A 27,699-nucleotide genomic window follows, 5' to 3' on the forward strand; every position below is an offset into this window, starting at 1 on the left:
TAGACCCCGGTACAGGAGGCTGTAGGAATAGATGTGTAGACCCCGGTACGGGAGGCTGTAGGAATAGATGTGTAGACCCCGGTACGGGAGGCTGTAGGAATAGATGTGTAGACCCCGGTACGGGAGGCTGTAGGAATAGATGTGTAGACCCCGGTACAGGATGCTGTAGGAATAGATGTGTAGACCCCGGTACGGGAGGCTGTAGGAATAGATGTGTAGACCCCTGTACGGGAGGCTGGTGGAAAAGACGTGTAGACCCCTGGTACGGGAGGCTGTAGGAATAGGTGTGTACCCCGGTACGGGAGGCTGTAGGAATAATGTGTAGACCCCTGTACGGGAGGCTGTAGGAATAGACGTGAAGACCCACTGGTACGGGAGGCTGTAGGAATAGATGTGTAAACCCCGGTACAGGAGGCTGTAGGAATAGATGTGTAGACCCCAGTACAGGAGGAATAGATGTGTGGGACCCGGTACGGGAGGCCGTAGGAATAGATGTGTGGGACCTGGTACGGGAGGCTGTAGGAATAGATGTGTGGGACCCGGTACGGGAGGCTGTAGGAATAGATGTGTGGGACCCGGTATGGGAGGCTGTAGGAATAGATGTGTGGGACCCGGTACGGGAGGCTGTAGGTATAGATGTGTGGGACCCGGTACAGGAGGCTGTAGGAATAGATGTGTAGACCCCGTTAAGGGAGGCTGTAGGAATAGATGTGTAGACCCCGGTACGGGAGGCTGTAGGAATAGATGTGTAGACCCCGGTACGGGAGGCTGTAGGAATAGATGTGTAGACCCCGGTACGGGAGGCTGTAGGAATAGATGTGTAGACCCCCCCCCCCCACCCTGTTACAGGAGGCTGTAGGAAAAGACGTGTAGACCCCTGGTACGGGAGGCTGTGGGAATAGATGTGTGTACCCCGGTACGGGAGGCTGTAGGAATAATGTGTAGACCCCTGTACGGGAGGCTGTAGGAATAGACGTGTAGACCCACTGGTACGGGAGGCTGTAGGAATAGATGTGTAAACCCCGGTACAGGAGGCTGTAGGAATAGATGTGTAGAACCCCGGTACGGGAGGCTGTAGGAATAGATGTGTAGAACCCAGTACGGGAGGCTGTAGGAATAGATGTGTAAACCCCGGTACAGGAGGCTGTAGGAATAGATGTGTAGACCCCGTTAAGGGAGGCTGTAGGAATAGATGTGTAGACCCCGGTACGGGAGGCTGTAGGAATAGATGTGTAGACCCCGGTACGGGAGGCTGTAGGAATAGATGTGTAGACCCCGGTACGGGAGGCTGTAGGAATAGATGTGTAGACCCCCCCCCACCCTGTTACAGGAGGCTGGAGAGATAGATGTGTAGACCCCGGTACAGGAGGCTGGAGAGATAGATGTGTAGACCCCGGTACAGGAGGCTTGCATGCTGCTGGAGGTCACCTTTCTGCAGTTGGGGGTTGGTTGGGTTCCCCTGTGTGGGATTATATGTATATTTGTAGATCTGATTCTTGTCTTTTGTCTCCTCCTCTGCACCTCTTTCCAGCACTGGAACCCTCAAAGAAGAGCTTGTTGATGCTTGATGACTCCTCCCACAGGTGCACCAGCACCATCCTTCTCTGGTTTCTTTTGAAAAAGCCGGGCTGTATCTGGCCTGTGCTACTTAGTAGGCTCGAGCCGCCTGTGCTGTAGCACAATCCTGGCTATTTCCATCGGACCCAGAGTGGGGCGGGGCTAGTGCGCAGGGAGGCCACTCTATGGGGCTCCAGAGCTGTAACGGGCTGATGTACGACGATGGGGGAAGCCTGCTTAGGATCCATAGGCCCCCCTTCCTGAGGTAATTAACCATTTTTTTCTCCTTTGAAAAGTCACAGGTTGCCTCTCAATGGAAACCGACCTCCTTGAGCTATGCTAGTATTATGCTAGGTACACACCATGCAATCTTCTGACAGATTTACTGTCAGATCGATTATTTTCAATAAGTTCAATCTGGTTTCTGATCAGTTTTTCATAGAAGTGAACCTAAAATCGATCGAAAAAATCGGTTGGAAATTGGATCGGACACGTTGGAAATAATCGATCTGACAGCACATCTGTCAGAAAATTGCATGGTGTGTACCTAGCATTACGTCGTGTGTTAATAAGTAAATGATTGATGAGCCCATCGATGCTGGAATAAAGGACACCCCGCCCCATTCTGAGTGGCAGCCGTAGGTGGTCTATAGAGGAGGCCGGCACATGTTCAGCGACTAACAAGAGCCCACTTGTCTACATGTTATTGGCCACAATGATATTGGAATGTAATCTGCACTTCATGTATGTGTAACATTGGGGGGGAACTAATTCACGGCTGCGCTGACTGAAGGGCACTCCCCGGGCAGCTGCAGAATGCCCCACCCCCTCCCGCCATCACTTCCTGTACCCTCACTGATATGCTATATTGTCACCACAGCCTGCAGAAATATGCATGGAAGTTGTTATATATAAATGTTACGTTGTTTCTCGTTGTATGTTAAACCTATGTTCAATAAAACATAAAATGAAAACAGATATATTGAGTGTTTCTCGCCTTCAAGTTGGATGGATATAGAGGCTACCATATTAATATCCTTTTTAAAATACAATTTTCTGGCTGTATTGCTGATCTTCTCATATCTGGGTAGGTATGATCATTGAGATCCTATAAATCCCAGCTTGTATGCAAATTGTATGAACTGGGCCAATCCGAGCCAGAAGGGAGCTCATCCGATAGGCTCAGTTCTGAGTAGTGATGTCGCGAACCTCCGATTTTCGGTTCGAGAACCTCCGCGGTAAGTTCGGTTCGCGAAAAAGTTGGCGAACCACAATAGACTTCAATGGGGAGGCGAATTTAAATATTTCGAAAAATTTCTACTGGCTGGAAAAATGATATAAAACATATTTCAAGAGATCTAATACCTGGAAGAAGACCCTCCACCCTCCTACCGGAGGGTCTCATCTGCCAGGGAATTATAGTATTTCAAAAACCAGCTTACATACCGTGGCTGGGAATTGCCACTGTACCACCAACACTACATGCTGAAGCCAGCCTAGCATGTACAATTTATGCTCAAAAATACAATCCCGCGGAAAGCGGTGACCATCCCTACTAAGAGAGAGAGATGAATCTACCTGGCTATCTGGGGTTCTCTTTGGACAACTGTTGAACACAAAAGGCAAGGCCATGCCTGGCTACAAATCCTTAAGCAGTGGCTGGATGGTGTAATGGTTAAGGGCGCTGCCTCTGACACTGGAGACTAGGGTTTGAATCTCGGCTCTGTCTGTTCAGTAAGCCAGCACCTATTCAGTAGGAGATGTTAGGCAAGTTTTCCTAACACTGCTACTGCCTATAGAGCGTGTCCTAGTGGCTGCAGCTCTGGTGCTTTGAGTCTGCCAGGAGAAAAGCATGATATAAATGTTATTTGTCTTGTCTAATTTTTCTTTTGGATTGAGCATAAATGGTACATGCTAGGCTAGCTTCAGCTCGTAGTGTTGGTGGTATAATGGATATGTTAGTTACCTACCATACACTGAGACCTGGGTTCAATTCCCAACCACGGTATGTAAGCTGGCTTTTGAAATACTGTAATTCCCTGGCAGATGAGACCCTCCTCCTGGATAAACCTGAAGGAGGCTAATTAAACTCTCCCTAGCAGAGTGTGTGTAGCAGCTGTCCCTTAACTAATTAGTGTAGGAAGACGAGTGAGTTAAATGGCATAAGGACCTTGCCTTTTATAAGGGGTGGGCTGGGCTCCAGCAGTGAGTGCAGTCTGATTGGCAACAATGTGCCTGCTGACTGTGATGTAGAGGGTCAAAGTTCTGCTCAATAGAGTATTATGGGGCGAATCTAACTTCCGGGAAAGTTCGCCTTTGGCAGGCGAACGCCGGCGAACCGTTCGGGACATCTCTAGTTCTGAGCTGTGTATTATTTGCATGATGTTTGCATACAAGCTGGGGTTATTAGCATCTCATTGGCTGGCTGTGTGTGGGTGGTCTCTCAGTCCCACGCCTGGAACAAGCATGCAGCCAGCGGGGTCAGCTCACCAGATCTGCATACTGGTTGGGTGCAGCAATGTTTATCCATAATTTGCTTCCTTCATTTGTTTTTTTCTAACCAGGAACAAATGACATCCAACTAATGTGGGCTGCTCTTATAGCTCCACACAACCAGCACAGCTTCCCTCCATGTGTGGTCCATGTATAGTGGGCTGGCATACATCACCCTTGTATCTGGAGGTGCTGAACTGCTCTTCTATAGCACTACTCAACCAGAACAGCGTCCTTCCATGTGTGGTCCATGTATAGTGTGCCGGCATACATCACCCGTGTCTCTGGAAGTGCTGAACTGCTCTTCTATAGCACTACACACCCAGCACAGCATCCCTCCATGTGTGGTCCATGTATAGTGGGCTGGCATACATCACCTGTATCTCTGGAGGTGCTGAACTGCTCTTCTAAAGCACAACCAGCACAACGTCCCTCCATGTGTGGTCCATGTATAGTGGGCTGGCATACATCACCTGTGTCTCTGGAGGTGCTGAACTGCTCTTCTATAGCACTACACAGCCAGCACAGCATCCCTCCATGTGTGGTCCATGTATAGTGGGCTGGCATACATCACCCGTGTCTCTGGAGGTGCTGAACTGCTCTTCTATAGCACTACACAACCAGCACAGCGTCCCTCCATGTGTGGTCCATGTATAGTGTGCCGGCATACATCACCCGTGTCTCTGGAGGTGCTGAACTGCTCTTCTATAGCACTACACAGCCAGCACAGCATCCCTCCATGTGTGGTCTATGTATAGTGGGCTGGCATACAACACCTGTGTCTCTGGAGGTGTTGAACTGCTCTACTATAGCACTACACAACCAGCACAGCGTCCTCCATGTGTGGTCCATGTATAGTGGGCCAGCATACATCACCCGTGTCTCTGGAGGTGCTGAACTGCTCTTCTCTAGCTCTACACAGCCAGCACAGCATCCCTCCATGTGTGGTCCATGTATAGTGGGCCGGCATACATCACCCGTGTCTCTGGAGGTGCTGAACTGCTCTTCTATAGCACTACACCACCAGCACAGTGTCCCTCCATGTGTGGTCCATGTATAGTGGGCCGGCATACATCACCCGTGTCTCTGGAGGGGTTGAACTGCTCTTCTCTAGCACTACACAACCAGCACAGCTTCCCTCCATGTATAGTGGGCTGGCATACATCACCCGTGTCTCTGGAGCTGCTGAACTGCTCTTCTATAGCGTTACACAACCGACACAATGACCAGCTGTGTGGTCCATGTATAGTGGGCCGGCATACATCACCCGTGTCTCTGGAAGTGTTAAACCTCTTTTCTATAGGGGGCACAACCAGCACAGAAAGGCCCAAGGAAAACTTATTGGGATGGTCTTACCATGTGTTTAAATGGTCATTTGGACTTTCCCTCTAACTCCTTTGCTGGGCGTTCCCCTCTTCCCTCCAGTTGATGAGCCTGGCTATTTCAGAACATGGGGTGGAGGAAAGGTTTCATGTCTAGATCATTTTTATGAATAATAATGAACACTCTCCAAACATTAAGGGCAGAATTTTGCCCCTTCCCAATTACTGGAGGATCCATACAGTTCTGGCAAGCTAAGAGGACAGTGAAGCGACCAACCGAATAAACTACAGAATTCTAGAAATTGTTTATCTGGAGTGAGTCACAGGCACCTGGCCTCCACATTATATAAGATGTACGCTGATGAGGACATGGGAGATGGGAAAGCAAGGAGTGATACCCACTGATGACATCATGGAATTCTGTGCCCTAGTGTACAAATCTTCTTTATCCTCCAGCTTTCAAGGATCCAATCATAAAATATTACAAAGATGGTACAGGACTACTGCTAAGCTGGCACCTTGATGACAGGTGCTGGGGGGCTGTGGAGGTGGGGGACCTTCTTCCTTGTCTCTGAGGCTGCCCACTAGTTTTAGGCAGAAATTACACCTATGCGTACCTACACATCGTAATTCGCAATTACCCATCGTAATTATAATGCGATATTTGCGGATTATGCGTAAAATATTTTGCACGTGATGGTAATTGCTAACTGTAAATACACATGTAAGCAAATTTGCATTTGTGTAAATTACGTATATAGGCATAATTTCTGCGAATGGCGCAGAATTTTTATTCGCGCAATTTCAGACACAAACATTTTTAAGCTTACGAATGGATTTTTCGCTTAGGATATTTAAATAATATCCGTGCATGCGCAGGACACTGGTTGATTGGCACAATTTTTTTTATGCACATGAATGCATTTTTCGCATTAAATACTTAATAAACAGCTGCACATGCGCAGTACAATGGCGAATAGGTGCAAATATTTTTAGATATTGAACACAAATTACACGTAATTGCATAATTACAGGAGCATTTACGTTTCACAAATGTAATATGCTGTACATAACAATCGCAATGCGTAACTGCAAAAAATTATGTGAAATTTCGCGTAATTCGTAAGGGGGGAATAAGGTCTGGATGCAAAGTGGTTAATATAAAATATGGAAAACTATTCTAGTATAGGCCCTTTCCTCCAATTTGTCCTTTAAAGGCACCCCGAGCAGTGCCTGAATTTAAAAGATTACACTTACCTGGGGCTTTTTCCAGTTCACCGCAGGCGGCGAGGTCCCCCGGCCTCCTCCTGGCTCCTCTCTGTGTGCCTCCGCCGGCCCTCGTTACCGGCGACACCCAGGTCGGGTGTCGGGCCGGCTCTTCCTGGTTCCTGATGCTCGTCGTTCTCACATCGGCCGGCGTGACAGGTCTGCACATGCGCGGAAAACCTAGGTGCCCCCAGTATAGGTAGCCAGGTACAGGTATCCGCAATATATGAAGCCAGGTATAGGTGCCTCCAGTATAAGTAGCCAAGAATAGGAGCCCCCGGTATTGCTAGCCAAGTATTGGTTCCTCCAGTATAGCTAGCCAGGTATAGGTGCCACCAGTATACAACACTTGGTATAGGTGCCCCAATATAGGTAGCCAGGCATAGATGCCCCCTGTATAGGTAGCTAGGTATAGGTGTCCCCAGTACAGGTAGCCAGATGTAGGTGCTGTCAGTATAGGTAGCCAGGTATAGTTGCCCCCCAGTATAGCGTAGTTAGATATACTGTAGGTGCCCCCAGTATAGGTAGCCAAGAGTAGGAGCCCCCAGAATTGCTAGCCAAGTATTGGTTCCTCCAGTATACAATGCTAGGTATAGATGCCCCCGTATTGGTAGCCAAAGTAAAGGTGCCCCAGTACAGGTAGCCAGGTATAGGTGCCCCTGTATAGGTAGATAGGTATAGGTGTCCCACCAGTACAGGTAGCCAGGTATAGGTGCCCCCTGTATAAGTAGATGGGTATAGGTGAACCCAGTACAGGTAGCCAGGTATAGGTGCTGTCAGTATAGGTAGCCAGGTGTAGTTGCCCCCCCCAGTATAGCGTAGCCAGATATAGGTGCCCTCACTAGAAGTAGCCAAGAGTAGGAGCCCCCAGACTTGCTAGCCAAGTATCGGTTCCTTCCAGTATAGTTAGCCAGGTATAGGTGCCACCAGTATACAATGCTAGGTATAGGTGCCCCCGTATTGGTAGCCAAAGTAAAGGTGCCCCAGTACAGGTAGCCAGGTATAGGTGCCCCCTGTATAAGTAGATGGGTATAGGTGAACCCAGTACAGGTAGCCAGGTATAGGTAGCCCGGTATGGTTGCCCCCAGTATAGCTTAGCCAGGTATAAGTCCCACCAGTATAAGTAAACTGAGACAGAAACTGAGTCAGCTTAGCCCCTCACCCCTGGTTGCTCTTGTCCCTCACTGGATAACTCAGTAGCCTAGGCAAGCTGCACTCTGTCGTGCATGCGCAGCCTGGCCTCAGATGTGTCATCAATGCGAGGGCGGGCGCAGCCGGGCCACACAGGCATGACAAAGCACGACTCGGTTAGGCTACCGGGCTATCCAGTGGGGGACAAGAGCAACCTGGGGAGACAAGGGACCCAGCTGCCTCAAGGAGCCTAAGGAAGCCCCAGGAGAGTGTGGTACCGGAGGCAGTCTTCGTCTCAGGTACACTTTAAAGGAAACCTATAAGCTTTAAAAAAGAAATCTTACCCCTGCAGACATCCTGTGCCCTCGCCGCAACAAAACCATCCTCCATATCCTGCTGTGGCTCAGTTTCCTTTTATCGGCCACTGTGCAGCCCTTGCCGCGTGCATCCTCGCTCCTGGCCACGTCGCTGGGAGCGTCCTGCGCAGTATGAGGTGACATGAGCGGGAGTGAAGGTGCACGCAGCCAGGGCCACACAGGCGGCCATCGACTTGTACATTGGCGGTACAGGGACCGGAGGATTGATTTTGTCCTGGCGAGGGCACAGGATGTCTGCAGGGGGCCGGAAGAAGCACCAGGTAAGTTAAACGCCTTTTTTTTTTCAGCTTTCCTTTTAATAGGAACTGTAACCCAGGAATTAAACTTCATCCCGATCAGTAGCTGATACTCCCTTTCCTCGAATGGACCATCAGGAAGGTCTGTATGGCTGATATTGTGGTGAAACCCCTCCCAGTATGATGTCAGCACCAAGGTACTGACATCACAGTGTGGGAGCCTTGTTGCACTGTGGGAAATAACAGCTGTTTCCAACTGTCAAGCAACCAGCATCTCCTACCACAGACATCACCTGCCAGCGGTAAAGATGTTGCTATGCAATAAATGTTAGAATGTAAATCAGGGAAAAGGAAAGATTTTACAATGGGCAAACACTGACTAAATAATTATTGTAAAAATTAAGCATTTATTTCATTGTTTCTTTCGTTGCAATTCCTCTTTTAGGTTTGGATTGGAGGGGTTGGATAAGGTTAGGCATTGGTAGGGGGAGGGGTCAGGGTGAGAATATGGTTAGGTTTAGCTGTATTAAAGTATTGGTATGTTTTACTGATATTTTACTATTCTGAAATAAATGGCGGCTATGGGGGGAATTTGGGCACTCTGTAAATATCAGGCGCCGTGGCCGCCCAGAATGCAGAATAGAGCTACAAGTAGCAGGTGCAAGCGCCAATATTTAGCGGGTGCCCAAGTTTCCCCCATAGCTGCTGTTTACATGGGTGCCTATCTATTAACCCTTCGCACTCTCGCATGCAAATGTTCAAACAAATGCATTCACAGATTCACTCATCCAGGCACAACTGTTATCCCTACAGCTAAGCTAAAAGCCAGGGTCTTAGTTCACAGAAGAATGCATTCTTATGCTTAGTCACCTACACTGCGCAGAAGTACCCAGGTAAACATAGGTGTCCTAACTCTGGCCCTGTAACATGCATAGTGCAGACATGCAAACACATTCATTGCATCAAACCTATCAATGGATTAGGAGCACACATCCTGACGTCCTCTCCTGGGACAGACAGTGCATCTTACCAATCGCACAAGGGAGCTAACGTAATGTATCCATGTGCACCATGCGCATACACCAGCATAAGCTGTCTGCATGCTGACAAACACATACAGGGGAAGGAGGGAGTGCACTGAATTAGACCCTAGCCACAGGGGGCTTATGCTGGTGTATGTGCATGGTGCACATGGACACATAACGTGAGCTCCCTTGTGCGATTGGTAACATGCGCTATCTGTCCCAGGAGAGGACGTCAGGATGTGTGCTCCTAATCCCTAGATAGGTTTGATGCAATGAATGTGTGCATGTCTGCACTATGCATGTTACAGGGCCAGAGTTAGGACACCTATGTTTACCTGGGTACTTCTACGCAGTGTAGGTGACTAAGCATAAGAATGCATTCTTCTGTGAACTAAGACCCCGACTTTTAGCTTAGCTGTAGGGATAACAGTGGTGCCTGGATGAGTGAATCTGTGAATGCATTTGTTTGAACATTTGCATGCGAGAGTGCGAAGGGTTAATAGATTTTTGCTGTTTTCTAGCCACACCCCCTTCAGCACCTCCCTTTCCTTAAAGAGAACCTGTACTGAGTAAAAATATTTAAAATAAACACATGAGGTAACTTCAAATGAACATTACATAGTTACCTTGCCATCAGTTCCTCTCAGAAGCTCACCATTTTCTTCTGACAGTGATCCCTTCCAGTTCTGACAACATTTTGTCAGATCTGAAATATATCAGTTGCTGTCAGTAAAATATCATTTGCTGTCGGTTATAGCTGAGAGGAAAACTGATGCACCAGGTAATGTCCATGTTTCCCTATGGCTCAAGTGGGCGATGTTACAGTTTAACTGTGTGCTGACCAGAAAGCTGTTATGGGTAATGGCCATTTTCAAAATGGAGGACGGAAAATTCCCCTGATCACAGTGAACAAACAGGACGCGGGAGAGGAGAAAGACACTGAGGAGTAGACTACATGGAAGGTAAGTATGACTTGTGTATGCTTATTTTGACTTTTAATTTTCAGTTCAGGTTTTCTTTAATAACTTATTTAATGTCCTAACTAGAGGCAATGTGCCTGGATATATGTATTTTTTACATGGGTGCCTATGGCAGAATGTCTGCTGATCATGGGAGCCCACATTTGCCGTTTCTTTGCACAGCTCTTCTCTTGTTATCATGTAATCATATTGGGAATTATGGATGTAATATTCTTCTATGAGGAATAGTAATCCACTAACCTGCTTTCCCCTCTGTATAGTAACATGTAATCATATTGGTAATTATGGATGTAATATATTTCTATGAGGAATAGTAATCCACTAACCTGCTTTCCCGTCTGTATAGTAACATGTAATCATATTGGGAATTATGGATGTAATGTACTTCTATGAGGAATAGTAATCCACTAACCTGCTTTCCCCTCTGTATAGTAACATGTAATCATATTGGGAATTATGGATGTAATATATTTCTATGAGGAATAGTAATCCACTAACCTGCTTTCCCCTCTGTATAGTAACATGTAATCATATTGGGAATTATGGATGTATTATATACTTCTATGGGGAATAGTAATCCACTAACCTGCTTTCCCCTCTGTATAGTAACATGTAATCATATTGGGAATTATGGATGTAATATTCTTCTATGAGGAATAGTAATCCACTAACCTGCTTTCCCCTCTGTATAGTAACATGTAATCATATAGGGAATTATGGTTGTAATATATACTTCTATGGGGAATAGTAATCCACTAACCTGCTTTCCCCTCTGTATAGTAACATGTAATCATATTGGGAATTATGGATGTAATATACTTCTATGAGGAATAGTAATCCACTAACCTGCTTTCCCCTCTGTATAGTAACATGTAATCATATTGGGAATTATGGATGTAATATACTTCTATGAGGAATAGTAATCCACTAACCTGCTTTCCCCTCTGTATAGTAACATGTAATCATATTGGGAATTATGGATGTAATGTACTTCTATGAGGAATTGTAATCCACTAACCTGCTTTCCCCTCTGTATAGTAACATGTAATCATATTGGGAATTATGGATGTAATATACTTCTATGAGGAATAGTAATCCACTAACCTGCTTTCCCCTCTGTATAGTAACATGTAATCATATTGGGAATTATGGATGTAATGTACTTCTATGAGGAATAGTAATCCACTAACCTGCTTTCCCCTCTGTATAGTAACATGTAATCATATTGGGAATTATGGATGTAATATACTTCTATGAGGAATAGTAATCCACTAACCTGCTTTCCCCTCTGTATAGTAACATGTAATCATATTGGGAATTATGGATGTAATATACTTCTATGAGGAATAGTAATCCACTAACCTGCTCTCCCCTCTGTATAGTAACATGTAATCATATTGGGAATTATGGATGTAATATATACTTCTATGAGGAATAGTAATCCACTAACCTGCTCTCCCCTCTGTATAGTAACATGTAATCATATTGGGAATTATGGATGTAATATACTTCTATGAGGAATAGTAATCCACTAACCTGCTTTCCCCTCTGTATAGTAACATGTAATCATATTGGGAATTATGGATGTAATATATACTTCTATGAGGAATAGTAATCCACTAACCTGCTTCCCCCTCTGTATAGTAACATGTAATCATATTGGGAATTATGGATGTAATGTACTTCTATGAGGAATAGTAATCCACTAACCTGCTTTCCCCTCTGTATAGTAACATGTAATCATATTGGGAATTATGGATGTAATGTACTTCTATGGGGAATAGTAATCCACTAACCTGCTTTCCCGTCTGTATAGTAACATGTAATCATATTGGGAATTATGGATGTAATATACTTCTATGGGGAATAGTAATCCACTAACCTGCTTTCCCCTCTGTATAGTAACATGTAATCATATTGGGAATTATGGATGTAATGTACTTCTATGAGGAATAGTAATCCACTAACCTGCTCTCCCCTCTGTATAGTAACATGTAATCATATTGGGAATTATGGATGTAATATACTTCTATGGGGAATAGTAATCCACTAACCTGCTCTCCCCTCTGTATAGTAACATGTAATCATATTGGGAATTATGGATGTAATATACTTCTATGAGGAATAGTAATCCACTAACCTGCTCTCCCCTCTGTATAGTAACATGTAATCATATTGGGAATTATGGATGTAATGTACTTCTATGGGGAATAGTAATCCACTAACCTGCTTTCCCGTCTGTATAGTAACATGTAATCATATTGGGAATTATGGATGTAATATACTTCTATGGGGAATAGTAATCCACTAACCTGCTTTCCCCTCTGTATAGTAACATGTAATCATATTGGGAATTATGGATGTAATGTACTTCTATGAGGAATAGTAATCCACTAACCTGCTTTCCCCTCTGTATAGTAACATGTAATCATATTGGGAATTATGGATGTAATATACTTCTATGAGGAATAGTAATCCACTAACTTGCTTTCCCCTCTGTATAGTAACATGTAATCATATTGGGAATTATGGATGTAATATATACTTCTATGAGGAATAGTAATCCACTAACCTGCTTCCCCCTCTGTATAGTAACATGTAATCATATTGGGAATTATGGATGTAATGTACTTCTATGAGGAATAGTAATCCACTAACCTGCTTTCCCCTCTGTATAGTAACATGTAATCATATTGGTAATTATGGATGTAATATATTTCTATGAGGAATAGTAATCCACTAACCTGCTTTCCCGTCTGTATAGTAACATGTAATCATATTGGGAATTATGGATGTAATATTCTTCTATGAGGAATAGTAATCCACTAACCTGCTTTCCCCTCTGTATAGTAACATGTAATCATATTGGTAATTATGGATGTAATATATTTCTATGAGGAATAGTAATCCACTAACCTGCTTTCCCCTCTGTATAGTAACATGTAATCATATTGGGAATTATGGATGTAATGTACTTCTATGAGGAATAGTAATCCACTAACCTGCTTTCCCCTCTGTATAGTAACATGTAATCATATTGGGAATTATGGATGTATTGTATACTTCTATGGGGAATAGTAATCCACTAACCTGCTTTCCCCTCTGTATAGTAACATGTAATCATATTGGTAATTATGGATGTAATATTCTTCTATGAGGAATAGTAATCCACTAACCTGCTTTCCCCTCTGTATAGTAACATGTAATCATATAGGGAATTATGGTTGTAATATATACTTCTATGGGGAATAGTAATCCACTAACCTGCTTTCCCCTCTGTATAGTAACATGTAATCATATTGGGAATTATGGATGTAATATACTTCTATGAGGAATAGTAATCCACTAACCTGCTTTCCCCTCTGTATAGTAACATGTAATCATATTGGGAATTATGGATGTAATATACTTCTATGAGGAATAGTAATCCACTAACCTGCTTTCCCCTCTGTATAGTAACATGTAATCATATTGGGAATTATGGATGTAATATACTTCTATGAGGAATAGTAATCCACTAACCTGCTTTCCCCTCTGTATAGTAACATGTAATCATATTGGGAATTATGGATGTAATATACTTCTATGAGGAATAGTAATCCACTAACCTGCTCTCCCCTCTGTATAGTAACATGTAATCATATTGGGAATTATGGATGTAATATATACTTCTATGAGGAATAGTAATCCACTAACCTGCTCTCCCCTCTGTATAGTAACATGTAATCATATTGGGAATTATGGATGTAATATACTTCTATGAGGAATAGTAATCCACTAACCTGCTTTCCCCTCTGTATAGTAACATGTAATCATATTGGGAATTATGGATGTAATATATACTTCTATGAGGAATAGTAATCCACTAACCTGCTTCCCCCTCTGTATAGTAACATGTAATCATATTGGGAATTATGGATGTAATGTACTTCTATGAGGAATAGTAATCCACTAACCTGCTTTCCCCTCTGTATAGTAACATGTAATCATATTGGGAATTATGGATGTAATGTACTTCTATGGGGAATAGTAATCCACTAACCTGCTTTCCCCTCTGTATAGTAACATGTAATCATATTGGGAATTATGGATGTAATATTCTTCTATGAGGAATAGTAATCCACTAACCTGCTTTCCCCTCTGTATAGTAACATGTAATCATATTGGGAATTATGGATGTAATGTACTTCTATGGGGAATAGTAATCCACTAACCTGCTTTCCCCTCTGTATAGTAACATGTAATCATATTGGGAATTATGGATGTAATATACTTCTATGAGGAATAGTAATCCACTAACCTGCTTTCCCCTCTGTATAGTAACATGTAATCATATTGGGAATTATGGATGTAATGTACTTCTATGAGGAATAGTAATCCACTAACCTGCTTTCCCCTCTGTATAGTAACATGTAATCATATTGGGAATTATGGATGTAATATACTTCTATGAGGAATAGTAATCCACTAACCTGCTTTCCCCTCTGTATAGTAACATGTAATCATATTGGGAATTATGGATGTAATATATACTTCTATGAGGAATAGTAATCCACTAACCTGCATCCCCCTCTGTATAGTAACATGTAATCATATTGGGAATTATGGATGTAATATATACTTCTATGAGGAATAGTAATCCACTAACCTGCTTCCCCCTCTGTATAGTAACATGTAATCATATTGGGAATTATGGATGTAATATATACTTCTATGAGGAATAGTAATCCACTAACCTGCATCCCCCTCTGTATAGTAACATGTAATCATATTGGGAATTATGGATGTAATATATACTTCTATGAGGAATAGTAATCCACTAACCTGCTTTCCCCTCTGTATAGTAACATGTAATCATATTGGGAATTATGGATGTAATATATACTTCTATGAGGAATAGTAATCCACTAACCTGCTTCCCCCTCTGTATAGTAACATGTAATCATATTGGGAATTATGGATGTAATATATACTTCTATGAGGAATAGTAATCCACTAACCTGCATCCCCCTCTGTATAGTAACATGTAATCATATTGGGAATTATGGATGTAATATATACTTCTATGAGGAATAGTAATCCACTAACCTGCTCTCCCCTCTGTATAGTAACATGTAATCATATTGGGAATTATGGATGTAATATATACTTCTATGAGGAATAGTAATCCACTAACCTGCTTTCCCCTCTGTATAGTAACATGTAATCATATTGGGAATTATGGATGTAATATATACTTCTATGAGGAATAGTAATCCACTAACCTGCATCCCCCTCTGTATAGTAACATGTAATCATATTGGGAATTATGGATGTAATATACTTCTATGAGGAATAGTAATCCACTAACCTGCTTTCCCCTCTGTATAGTAACATGTAATCATATTGGGAATTATGGATGTAATATACTTCTATGGTGAATAGTAATCCACTAACCTGCTCTCCCCTCTGTATAGTAACATGTAATCATATTGGGAATTATGGATGTAATATACTTCTATGAGGAATAGTAATCCACTAACCTGCTTTCCCCTCTGTATAGTAACATGTAATCATATTGGGAATTATTGATGTAATATACTTCTATGAGGAATAGTAATCCAGTAACCTGCTTTCCCCTCTGTATAGTAACATGTAATCATATTGGGAATTATGGATGTAATATTCTTCTATGAGGAATAGTAATCCACTAACCTGCTTTCCCCTCTGTATAGTAACATGTAATCATATTGGGAATTATTGATGTAATATACTTCTATGAGGAATAGTAATCCAGTAACCTGCTTTCCCCTCTGTATAGTAACATGTAATCATATTGGGAATTATGGATGTAATATTCTTCTATGAGGAATAGTAATCCACTAACCTGCTTTCCCCTCTGTATAGTAACATGTAATCATATTGGGAATTATGGATGTAATGTACTTCTATGGGGAATAGTAATCCACTAACCTGCTCTCCCCTCTGTATAGTAACATGTAATCATATTGGGAATTATGGATGTAATATACTTCTATGAGGAATAGTAATCTACTAACCTGCTTTCCCCTCTGTATAGTAACATGTAATCATATTGGGAATTATAGATGTAATATACTTCTATGAGAAATAGTAATCCACTAACCTGCTTTCCCCTCTGTATAGTAACATGTAATCATATTGGGAATTATGGATGTAATATACTTCTATGAGGAATAGTAATCCACTAACCTGCTTTCCCCTCTGTATAGTAACATGTAATCATATTGGGAATTATGGATGTAATATACTTCTATGAGGAATAGTAATCCACTAACCTGCTTTCCCCTCTGTATAGTAACATGTAATCATATTGGGAATTATTGATGTAATATACTTCTATGAGGAATAGTAATCCACTAACCTGCTTTCCCCTCTGTATAGTAACATGTAATCATATTGGGAATTATGGATGTAATGTACTTCTATGGGGAATAGTAATCCACTAACCTGCTCTCCCCTCTGTATAGTAACATGTAATCATATTGGGAATTATGGATGTAATATACTTCTATGAGGAATAGTAATCTACTAACCTGCTTTCCCCTCTGTATAGTAACATGTAATCATATTGGGAATTATAGATGTAATATACTTCTATGAGGAATAGTAATCCACTAACCTGCTTTCCCCTCTGTATAGTAACATGTAATCATATTGGGAATTATGGATGTAATATATACTTCTATGGGGAATAGTAATCCACTAACCTGCTTTCCCCTCTGTATAGTAACATGTAATCATATTGGGAATTATGGATGTAATATACTTCTATGAGGAATAGTAATCCACTAACCTGCTTTCCCCTCTGTATAGTAACATGTAATCATATTGGGAATGATGGATGTAATATACTTCTATGGGGAATAGTAATCCACTAACCTGCTCTCCCCTCTGTATAGTAACATGTAATCATATTGGGAATTATGGATGTAATATACTTCTATGAGGAATAGTAATCCACTAACCTGCTTTCCCCTCTGTATAGTAACATGTAATCATATTGGGAAATATGGATGTAATATACTTCTATGAGGAATAGTAATCCACTAACCTGCTTTCCCCTCTGTATAGTAACATGTAATCATATTGGGAATTATGGATGTAATATACTTCTATGAGGAATAGTAATCCACTAACCTGCTTTCCCCTCTGTATAGTAACATGTAATCATATTGGGAATTATGGATGTAATATACTTCTATAAGGAATAGTAATCCACTAACCTGCTCTCCCCTCTGTATAGTAACATGTAATCATATTGGGAATTATTGATGTAATATACTTCTATGAGGAATAGTAATCCAGTAACCTGCTTTCCCCTCTGTATAGTAACATGTAATCATATTGGGAATTATGGATGTAATATTCTTCTATGAGGAATAGTAATCCACTAACCTGCTTTCCCCTCTGTATAGTAACATGTAATCATATTGGGAATTATTGATGTAATATACTTCTATGAGGAATAGTAATCCAGTAACCTGCTTTCCCCTCTGTATAGTAACATGTAATCATATTGGGAATTATGGATGTAATATTCTTCTATGAGGAATAGTAATCCACTAACCTGCTTTCCCCTCTGTATAGTAACATGTAATCATATTGGGAATTATGGATGTAATGTACTTCTATGGGGAATAGTAATCCACTAACCTGCTCTCCCCTCTGTATAGTAACATGTAATCATATTGGGAATTATGGATGTAATATACTTCTATGAGGAATAGTAATCTACTAACCTGCTTTCCCCTCTGTATAGTAACATGTAATCATATTGGGAATTATAGATGTAATATACTTCTATGGGGAATAGTAATCCAACACCACTGTCAAAAAGACAACCCTCTTGGTACAGGGTCAGGTGCTATATACCTGCTAATATATACGTAAGTTAATCTAAAAAGGAGGCAGTACACTATAAGTATTGCTTATGCAGTGAAATCCATAAATGAGACTAGACAGTCAGATACTGCAGGGGTCTTTGCTGATCCCCCTCCACTCTATCACAGTGTGTGTGAGTGGGGTGTAGCTATCCCACAGATCGACTGAAATGCACACTGCAAAGGTGGTACGGACCAGAGTGGAAAGCTTACTGTGACCCTGTAGTTCACCCCAGCTAACCCCTCAAGAGTACTGATCCTAGATACCACCCTATATACAAGGGGGGGGGGGCTATTTACAAGTGCTTTAGAAAATGTGCATAGTGCTGTACATAAAGACCCTAATGAGATCACATTTCACCATAAAGGCTTCCTCAGAGAGTGCTATACATATGTTACATAGTGCTATACATAATACACATCACCCCAAATAAAATCAGAAATTGCCCCCCATAGTAGCCCAAGTCAGAGCTGGATGCGCCGTGTTCGGCGACTGAATATATACTGAGGAGGCAGGAAGAGGATGGACTCATCCCTTGGGCCACGCCCATCGTCCACGGAGGATTTTCAATCCTAAAAATAGCATTTTTAAGGCGTACTGTAGGTCGGGGACCATTGTCCCCATTATCGCTTACCTCCCCACAAATGCGCTCGGTAATGGGGCCTGAGTGGGGCCTCTGTTTCACCCCGTCTAAGCGGTGGTCGCCAGGATGCGTTCCACCAGCGGGGAAAGGGGTGGAGTGTGCGTCCCAAGAGCGTCTGCGTCACTTCCGCGCTCCAGATACGTAGGGCGCGCGGAGAAGGACGTCATCCACAACACCGCCCATTCACTTACTCTGCTTTGTCTACAGTGAGGGGCGGCGATCATGCGCCTCACAGGTAACGCCCCCGTCGTCATGGTAATCTGTATATACATGCATCTCCGCATGGAGATGCACCGAATACGAGACAATCAGCCATAATGCATGTACAGATCTTCCATTAGGGAATGTATATTACCGTAAGGGATGTATGTATCCATCATAGAGTTAGGACCACACAGGGAGGACAAAAAAAGGGCCTTTATATCATTATATTCCAGGGGATATAGTCCAGGGAATGGAGAAGGATTGCAGGAAATTCCAGTTTATGGAGTCAGTTCAGACAGATGAAATGAATAGTGTAAATAAGGACACTTATCCATATACCAATCAATATATGAAACAATAAGTCTCAAAAGCTGAAAAAGGATACAATAACCAAGGGGGGGGTTTTTGGGGGGGGCCCTCCATAATAAGGATCTATAGAAAACAGGCGAGGTTAAAATCCTCATTCAGTCCCTTTGGTGAGATCGTGTCCAGACGAAAAATCCACTGGGACTCAATCTGTGTCAACTTCTGATCGAAGTTGCCCCCTCTAAAGTCCTTTTTCCATGTCTGTATCCCCCAAAACTGTATGTCAAAACGTCTAGGGGCATGGAACTCATTCATATGTTTTGCAATGGATGTGTCCCTCCTGTGCTTGATGTCCCCCACATGTTCAAGCACCCTGTCCTTCAATTGTCTGGTCGTCTTTCCTACATACCATAGATTGCAGGGGCACCTGGCCCCATAAATGACACCCCTACTTTCACAGTTAATAAATGATAATATGTTGAAAGTTCTGCCATTAGAGGGTACTGTAAATTGCTTCATAGTGGGAATATATTTACAGGCCTTGCAATGGCCACATCTAAAAGACCCTACTGGCTTTGGTGGAAGCCACGTTTCTCTCGGGGCAGAATGGGGGGTGTAGGTGCTATGGACCAGTATATCTCGCAGGTTGGATGACCGTCTATACGTTATTGCTGGGGTGTCAGGAAGATGTTTAGATAGGTCCTTATCCTTCTGCAGGATAGGCCAATAGTGTCTTATTATCTCAAAAACTTTGTGTGAGTCCTCAGTGAACGTCCCGATAAGACGGGGTATTTTCAAAGTTTCTTTGGGGGAGGAGCCAGTGTTCCGACCATTTCTTTCATTGGAATTTCTTAAGGTGACTTCACGGGGGGTCTCATATGCTCGTCTATATGCATGTTCAATAACATGATCGGGGAAACCTCTTTGTCTGAAACGTTCCCCCGAGAGAACAACATCATAAAAGGGTTAATAAATATCAACAGTCTTTTTTAGACCACCCCCCCCAGTCCCCAGATCCACAATGTGTAGATCCAAAAACTATGACAAAACAGGAACAACATACTTTAAGAGATCGCAAGCAGTGGGGGTATACGGGACAAAGAAGGGGTGGCCACAGGAACCAGATACACCAGTGGTAAATATACATGATCCGACTTCACAATTGAGGGTGGTGAATCTGTCCTCATATACACTAACAACTACTGAAGAATCATTACTCACCAAAGGTTTAACCTTTGTACCTGTTAATAAATTCTGTGCATTTGAATGGGTCAAGGATGTTAACCTTTTTGCCCGCATTATGGATGTAATATACTTCTATGAGGAATAGTAATCCACTAACCTGCTTTCCCCTCTGTATAGTAACATGTAATCATATTGGGAATTATGGATGTAATATACTTCTATGGGGAATAGTAATCCACTAACCTGCTTTCCCCTCTGTATAGTAACATGTAATCATATTGGGAATTATGGATGTAATATACTTCTATGAGGAATAGTAATCCACTAACCTGCTCTCCCCTCTGTATAGTAACATGTAATCATATTGGGAATTATGGATGTAATATACTTCTATGAGGAATAGTAATCCACTAACCTGCTTTCCCCTCTGTATAGTAACATGTAATCATATTGGGAATTATTGATGTAATATACTTCTATGAGGAATAGTAATCCACTAACCTGCTCTCCCCTCTGTATAGTAACATGTAATCATATTGGGAATTATGGATGTAATATATACTTCTATGGGGAATAGTAATCCACTAACCTGCTTTCCCCTCTGTATAGTAACATGTAATCATATTGGGAATTATGGATGTAATATACTTCTATAAGGAATAGTAATCCACTAACCTGCTTTCCCCTCTGTATAGTAACATGTAATCATATTGGGAATTATTATGGATGTAATATACTTCTATGGGGAATAGTAATCCACTAACCTGCTTTCCTCTCTGTATAGTAACATGTAATCATATTGGGAATTATGGATGTAATATACTTCTATGAGGAATAGTAATCCACTAACCTGCTTTCCCCTCTGTATAGTAACATGTAATCATATTGGGAATTATGGATGTAATATACTTCTATAAGGAATAGTAATCCACTAACCTGCTTTCCCCTCTGTATAGTAACATGTAATCATATTGGGAATTATTATGGATGTAATATACTTCTATGGGGAATAGTAATCCACTAACCTGCTTTCCTCTCTGTATAGTAACATGTAATCATATTGGGAATTATGGATGTAATATACTTCTATGAGGAATAGTAATCCACTAACCTGCTTTCCCCTCTGTATAGTAACATGTAATCATATTGGGAATTATGGATGTAATATACTTCTATGAGGAATAGTAATCCACTAACCTGCTTTCCCCTCTGTATAGTAACATGTAATCATATTGGGAATTATGGATGTAATATACTTCTATGAGGAATAGTAATCCACTAACCTGCTTTCCCCTCTGTATAGTAACATGTAATCATATTGGGAATTATGGATGTAATATATACTTCTATGAGGAATAGTAATCCACTAACCTGCTTTCCCCTCTGTATAGTAACATGTAATCATATTGGGAATTATGGATGTAATATACTTCTATGAGGAATAGTAATCCACTAACCTGCTTTCCCCTCTGTATAGTAACATGTAATCATATTGGGAATTATGGATGTAATATACTTCTATGAGGAATAGTAATCCACTAACCTGCTCTCCCCTCTGTATAGTAACATGTAATCATATTGGGAATTATGGATGTAATATATACTTCTATGAGGAATAGTAATCCACTAACCTGCTTTCCCCTCTGTATAGTAACATGTAATCATATTGGGAATTATGGATGTAATATACTTCTATGGTGAATAGTAATCCACTGACCTGCTTTCCCCTCTGTATAGTAACATGTAATCATATTGGGAATTATGGATGTAATATATACTTCTATGAGGAATAGTAATCCACTAACCTGCTTTCCCCTCTGTATAGTAACATGTAATCATATTGGGAATTATGGATGTAATATACTTCTATGAGGAATAGTAATCCACTAACCTGCTCTCCCCTCTGTATAGTAACATGTAATCATATTGGGAATTATGGATGTAATATATACTTCTATGGGGAATAGTAATCCACTAACCTGCTTTCCCCTCTGTATAGTAACATGTAATCATATTGGGAATTATGGATGTAATATATACTTCTATGAGGAATAGTAATCCACTAACCTGCTTTCCCCTCTGTATAGTAACATGTAATCATATTGGGAATTATGGATGTAATATATACTTCTATGAGGAATAGTAATCCACTAACCTGCTCTCCCCTCTGTATAGTAACATGTAATCATATTGGGAATTATGGATGTAATATACTTCTATGAGGAATAGTGATCCACTAACCTGCTTTCCCCTCTGTATAGTAACATGTAATCATATTGGGAATTATGGATGTAATATACTTCTATGGTGAATAGTAATCCACTAACCTGCTTTCCCCTCTGTATAGTAACATGTAATCATATTGGGAATTATGGATGTAATATACTTCTATGGTGAATAGTAATCCACTAACCTGCTTTCCCCTTTGTATAGTAACATGTAATCATATTGGGAATTATGGATGTAATATTCTTCTATGAGGAATAGTAATCTACTAACCTGCTTTCCCCTCTGTATAGTAACATGTAATTATATTGGGAATTATGGATGTAATGTACTTCTATGAGGAATAGTAATCCACTAACCTGCTTTCCCCTCTGTATAGTAACATGTAATCATATTGGGAATTATGGATGTAATGTACTTCTATGAGGAATAGTAATCCACTAACCTGCTTTCCCCTCTGTATAGTAACATGTAATCATATTGGGAATTATGGATGTAATATACTTCTATGAGGAATAGTGATCCACTAACCTGCTTTCCCCTCTGTATAGTAACATGTAATCATATTGGGAATTATGGATGTAATATACTTCTATGAGGAATAGTGATCCACTAACCTGCTTTCCCCTCTGTATAGTAACATGTAATCATATTGGGAATTATGGATGTAATATACTTCTATGGTGAATAGTAATCCACTAACCTGCTTTCCCCTCTGTATAGTAACATGTAATCATATTGGGAATTATGGATGTAATATTCTTCTATGAGGAATAGTAATCTACTAACCTGCTTTCCCCTCTGTATAGTAACATGTAATCATATTGGGAATTATGGATGTAATGTACTTCTATGAGGAATAGTAATCCACTAACCTGCTTTCCCCTCTGTATAGTAACATGTAATCATATTGGGAATTATGGATGTAATGTACTTCTATGAGGAATAGTAATCCACTAACCTGCTTTCCCCTCTGTATAGTAACATGTAATCATATTGGGAATTATGGATGTAATTTACTTCTATGAGGAATAGTAATCCACTAACCTGCTCTCCCCTCTGTATAGTAACATGTAATCATATTGGGAATTATTGATGTAATATACTTCTATGAGGAATAGTAATCCACTAACCTGCTTTCCCCTCTGTATAGTAACATGTAATCATATTGGGAATTATAGATGTAATATATACTTCTATGAGGAATAGTGATCCACTAACCTGCTCTCCCCCCTGTATAGTAACATGTAATCATATTGGGAATGATGGATGTAATATACTTCTATGAGGAATAGTAATCCACTAACCTGCTTTCCCCTCTGTATAGTAACATGTAATCATATTGGGAATTATGGATGTAATTTACTTCTATGAGGAATAGTAATCCACTAACCTGCTTTCCCCTCTGTATAGTAACATGTAATCATATTGGGAATTATGGATGTAATGTACTTCTATGAGGAATAGTAATCCACTAACCTGCTTTCCCCTCTGTATAGTAACATGTAATCATATTGGGAATTATGGATGTAATGTACTTCTATGGGGAATAGTAATCCACTAACCTGCTTTCCCCTCTGTATAGTAACATGTAATCATATTGGGAATTATGGATGTAATATACTTCTATGGGGAATAGTAATCCACTAACCTGCTCTCCCCTCTGTATAGTAACATGTAATCATATTGGGAATTATGGATGTAATGTACTTCTATGAGGAATAGTAATCCACTAACCTGCTTTCCCCTCTGTATAGTAACATGTAATCATATTGGGAATTATGGATGTAATTTACTTCTATGAGGAATAGTAATCCACTAACCTGCTCTCCCCTCTGTATAGTAACATGTAATCATATTGGGAATTATTGATGTAATATATACTTTTATGAGGAATAGTAATCCACTAACCTGCTTTCCCCTCTGTATAGTAACATGTAATCATATTGGGAATTATTGATGTAATATATACTTCTATGAGGAATAGTAATCCACTAACCTGCTTTCCCCCCTGTATAGTAACATGTAATCATATTGGGAATTATGGATGTAATTTACTTCTATGAGGAATAGTAATCCACTAACCTGCTCTCCCCTCTGTATAGTAACATGTAATCATATTGGGAATTATTGATGTAATGTACTTCTATGAGGAATAGTAATCCACTAACCTGCTCTCCCCCCTGTATAGTAACATGTAATCATATTGGGAATGATGGATGTAATATACTTCTATGAGGAATAGTAATCCACTAACCTGCTTTCCCCTCTGTATAGTAACATGTAATCATATTGGGAATGATGGATGTAATATACTTCTATGAGGAATAGTAATCCACTTACCTGCTCTCCCCTCTGTATAGTAACATGTAATCATATTGGCAATTATGGATGTAATATATACTTCTATGGGGAATAGTAATCCACTAACCTGCTCTCCCCTCTGTATAGTAACATGTAATCATATTGGGAATTATGGATGTAATATACTTCTATGGTGAATAGTAATCCACTAACCTGCTTTCCCCTCTGTATAGTAACATGTAATCATATTGGGAATTATGGATGTAATATACTTCTATGAGGAATAGTAATCCACTAACCTGCTTTCCCCTCTGTATAGTAACATGTAATCATATTGGGAATTATGGATGTAATATACTTCTATGAGGAATAGTAATCCACTAACCTGCTCTCCCCTCTGTATAGTAACATGTAATCATATTGGGAATTATGGATGTAATATACTTCTATGGTGAATAGTAATCCACTAACCTGCTCTCCCCTCTGTATAGTAACATGTAATCATATTGGGAATTATTGATGTAATATTCTTCTATGAGGAATAGTAATCCACTAACCTGCTTTCCCCTCTGTATAGTAACATGTAATCATATTGGGAATGATGGATGTAATATTCTTCTATGAGGAATAGTGATCCACTAACCTGCTTTCCCCTCTGTATAGTAACATGTAATCATATTGGGAATTATGGATGTAATATACTTCTATGGGGAATAGTAATCCACTAACCTGCTCTCCCCTCTGTATAGTAACATGTAATCATATTGGGAATTATGGATGTAATATACTTCTATGGTGAATAGTAATCCACTAACCTGCTCTCCCCTCTGTATAGTAACATGTAATCATATTGGGAATTATTGATGTAATATTCTTCTATGAGGAATAGTAATCCACTAACCTGCTTTCCCCTCTGTATAGTAACATGTAATCATATTGGGAATTATGGATGTAATGTACTTCTATGAGGAATAGTAATCCACTAACCTGCTTTCCCCTCTGTATAGTAACATGTAATCATATTGGGAATTATGGATGTAATATATACTTCTATGGGGAATAGTAATCCACTAACCTGCTCTCCCCTCTGTATAGTAACATGTAATCATATTGGGAATTATTGATGTAATATTCTTCTATGAGGAATAGTAATCCACTAACCTGCTTTCCCCTCTGTATAGTAACATGTAATCATATTGGGAATTATGGATGTAATGTACTTCTATGAGGAATAGTAATCCACTAACCTGCTCTCCCCTCTGTATAGTAACATGTAATCATATTGGGAATGATGGATGTAATATACTTCTATGGGGAATAGTAATCCACTGACCTGCTTTCCCCTCTGTATAGTAACATGTAATCATATTGGGAATTATGGATGTAATGTACTTCTATGAGGAATAGTAATCCACTAACCTGCTTTCCCCTCTGTATAGTAACATGTAATCATATTGGGAATTATTATGGATGTAATATACTTCTATGAGGAATAGTGATCCACTAACCTGCTTTCCCCTCTGTATAGTAACATGTAATCATATAGGGAATTATGGATGTAATATTCTTCTATGAGGAATAGTAATCCACTAACCTGCTCTCCCCTCTGTATAGTAACATGTAATCATATTGGGAATGATGGATGTAATATACTTCTATGAGGAATAGTGATCCACTAACCTGCTTTCCCCTCTGTATAGTAACATGTAATCATATAGGGAATTATGGATGTAATATACTTCTATGGTGAATAGTAATCCACTAACCTGCTCTCCCCTCTGTATAGTAACATGTAATCATATTGGGAATTATGGATGTAATATACTTCTATGAGGAATAGTAATCCACTAACCTGCTCTCCCCTCTGTATAGTATCATGTAATCATATTGGGAATTATGGATGTAATATACTTCTATGAGGAATAGTAATCCACTAACCTGCTCTCCCCCCTGTATAGTAACATGTAATCATATTGGGAATTATGGATGTAATATACTTCTATGAGGAATAGTAATCCACTAACTTGCTTTCCCCTCTGTATAGTAACATGTAATCATATTGGGAATTATGGATGTAATATACTTCTATGAGGAATAGTAATCCACTAACCTGCTTTCCCCTCTGTATAGTAACATGTAATCATATTGGGAATGATGGATGTAATATACTTCTATGAGGAATAGTAATCCACTAACCTGCTCTCCCCCCTGTATAGTAACATGTAATCATATTGGGAATTATGGATGTAATGTACTTCTATGAGGAATAGTGATCCACTAACCTGCTTTCCCCTCTGTATAGTAACATGTAATCATATTGGGAATTATGGATGTAATATATACTTCTATGAGGAATAGTAATCCACTAACCTGCTCTCCCCTCTGTATAGTAACATGTAATCATATTGGGAATTATTGATGTAATATTCTTCTATGAGGAATAGTAATCCACTAACCTGCTCTCCCCTCTGTATAGTAACATGTAATCATATTGGGAATGATGGATGTAATATACTTCTATGAGGAATAGTGATCCACTAAC

General features: G+C 40.5%; 1 protein-coding gene across 1 annotated transcript in view; it reads left to right on the top strand.

Moving 5' to 3' along the window:
• LOC137561831 (uncharacterized) overlaps positions 1-27,699 on the top strand; it is an 83,747-nt gene that overhangs the window by 28,389 nt on the left and 27,659 nt on the right. The window lies entirely within an intron of this gene.

Source organism: Hyperolius riggenbachi, chromosome 3, assembly GCF_040937935.1.
Source record: "Hyperolius riggenbachi isolate aHypRig1 chromosome 3, aHypRig1.pri, whole genome shotgun sequence".
NCBI lineage: Eukaryota > Metazoa > Chordata > Amphibia > Anura > Hyperoliidae > Hyperolius > Hyperolius riggenbachi.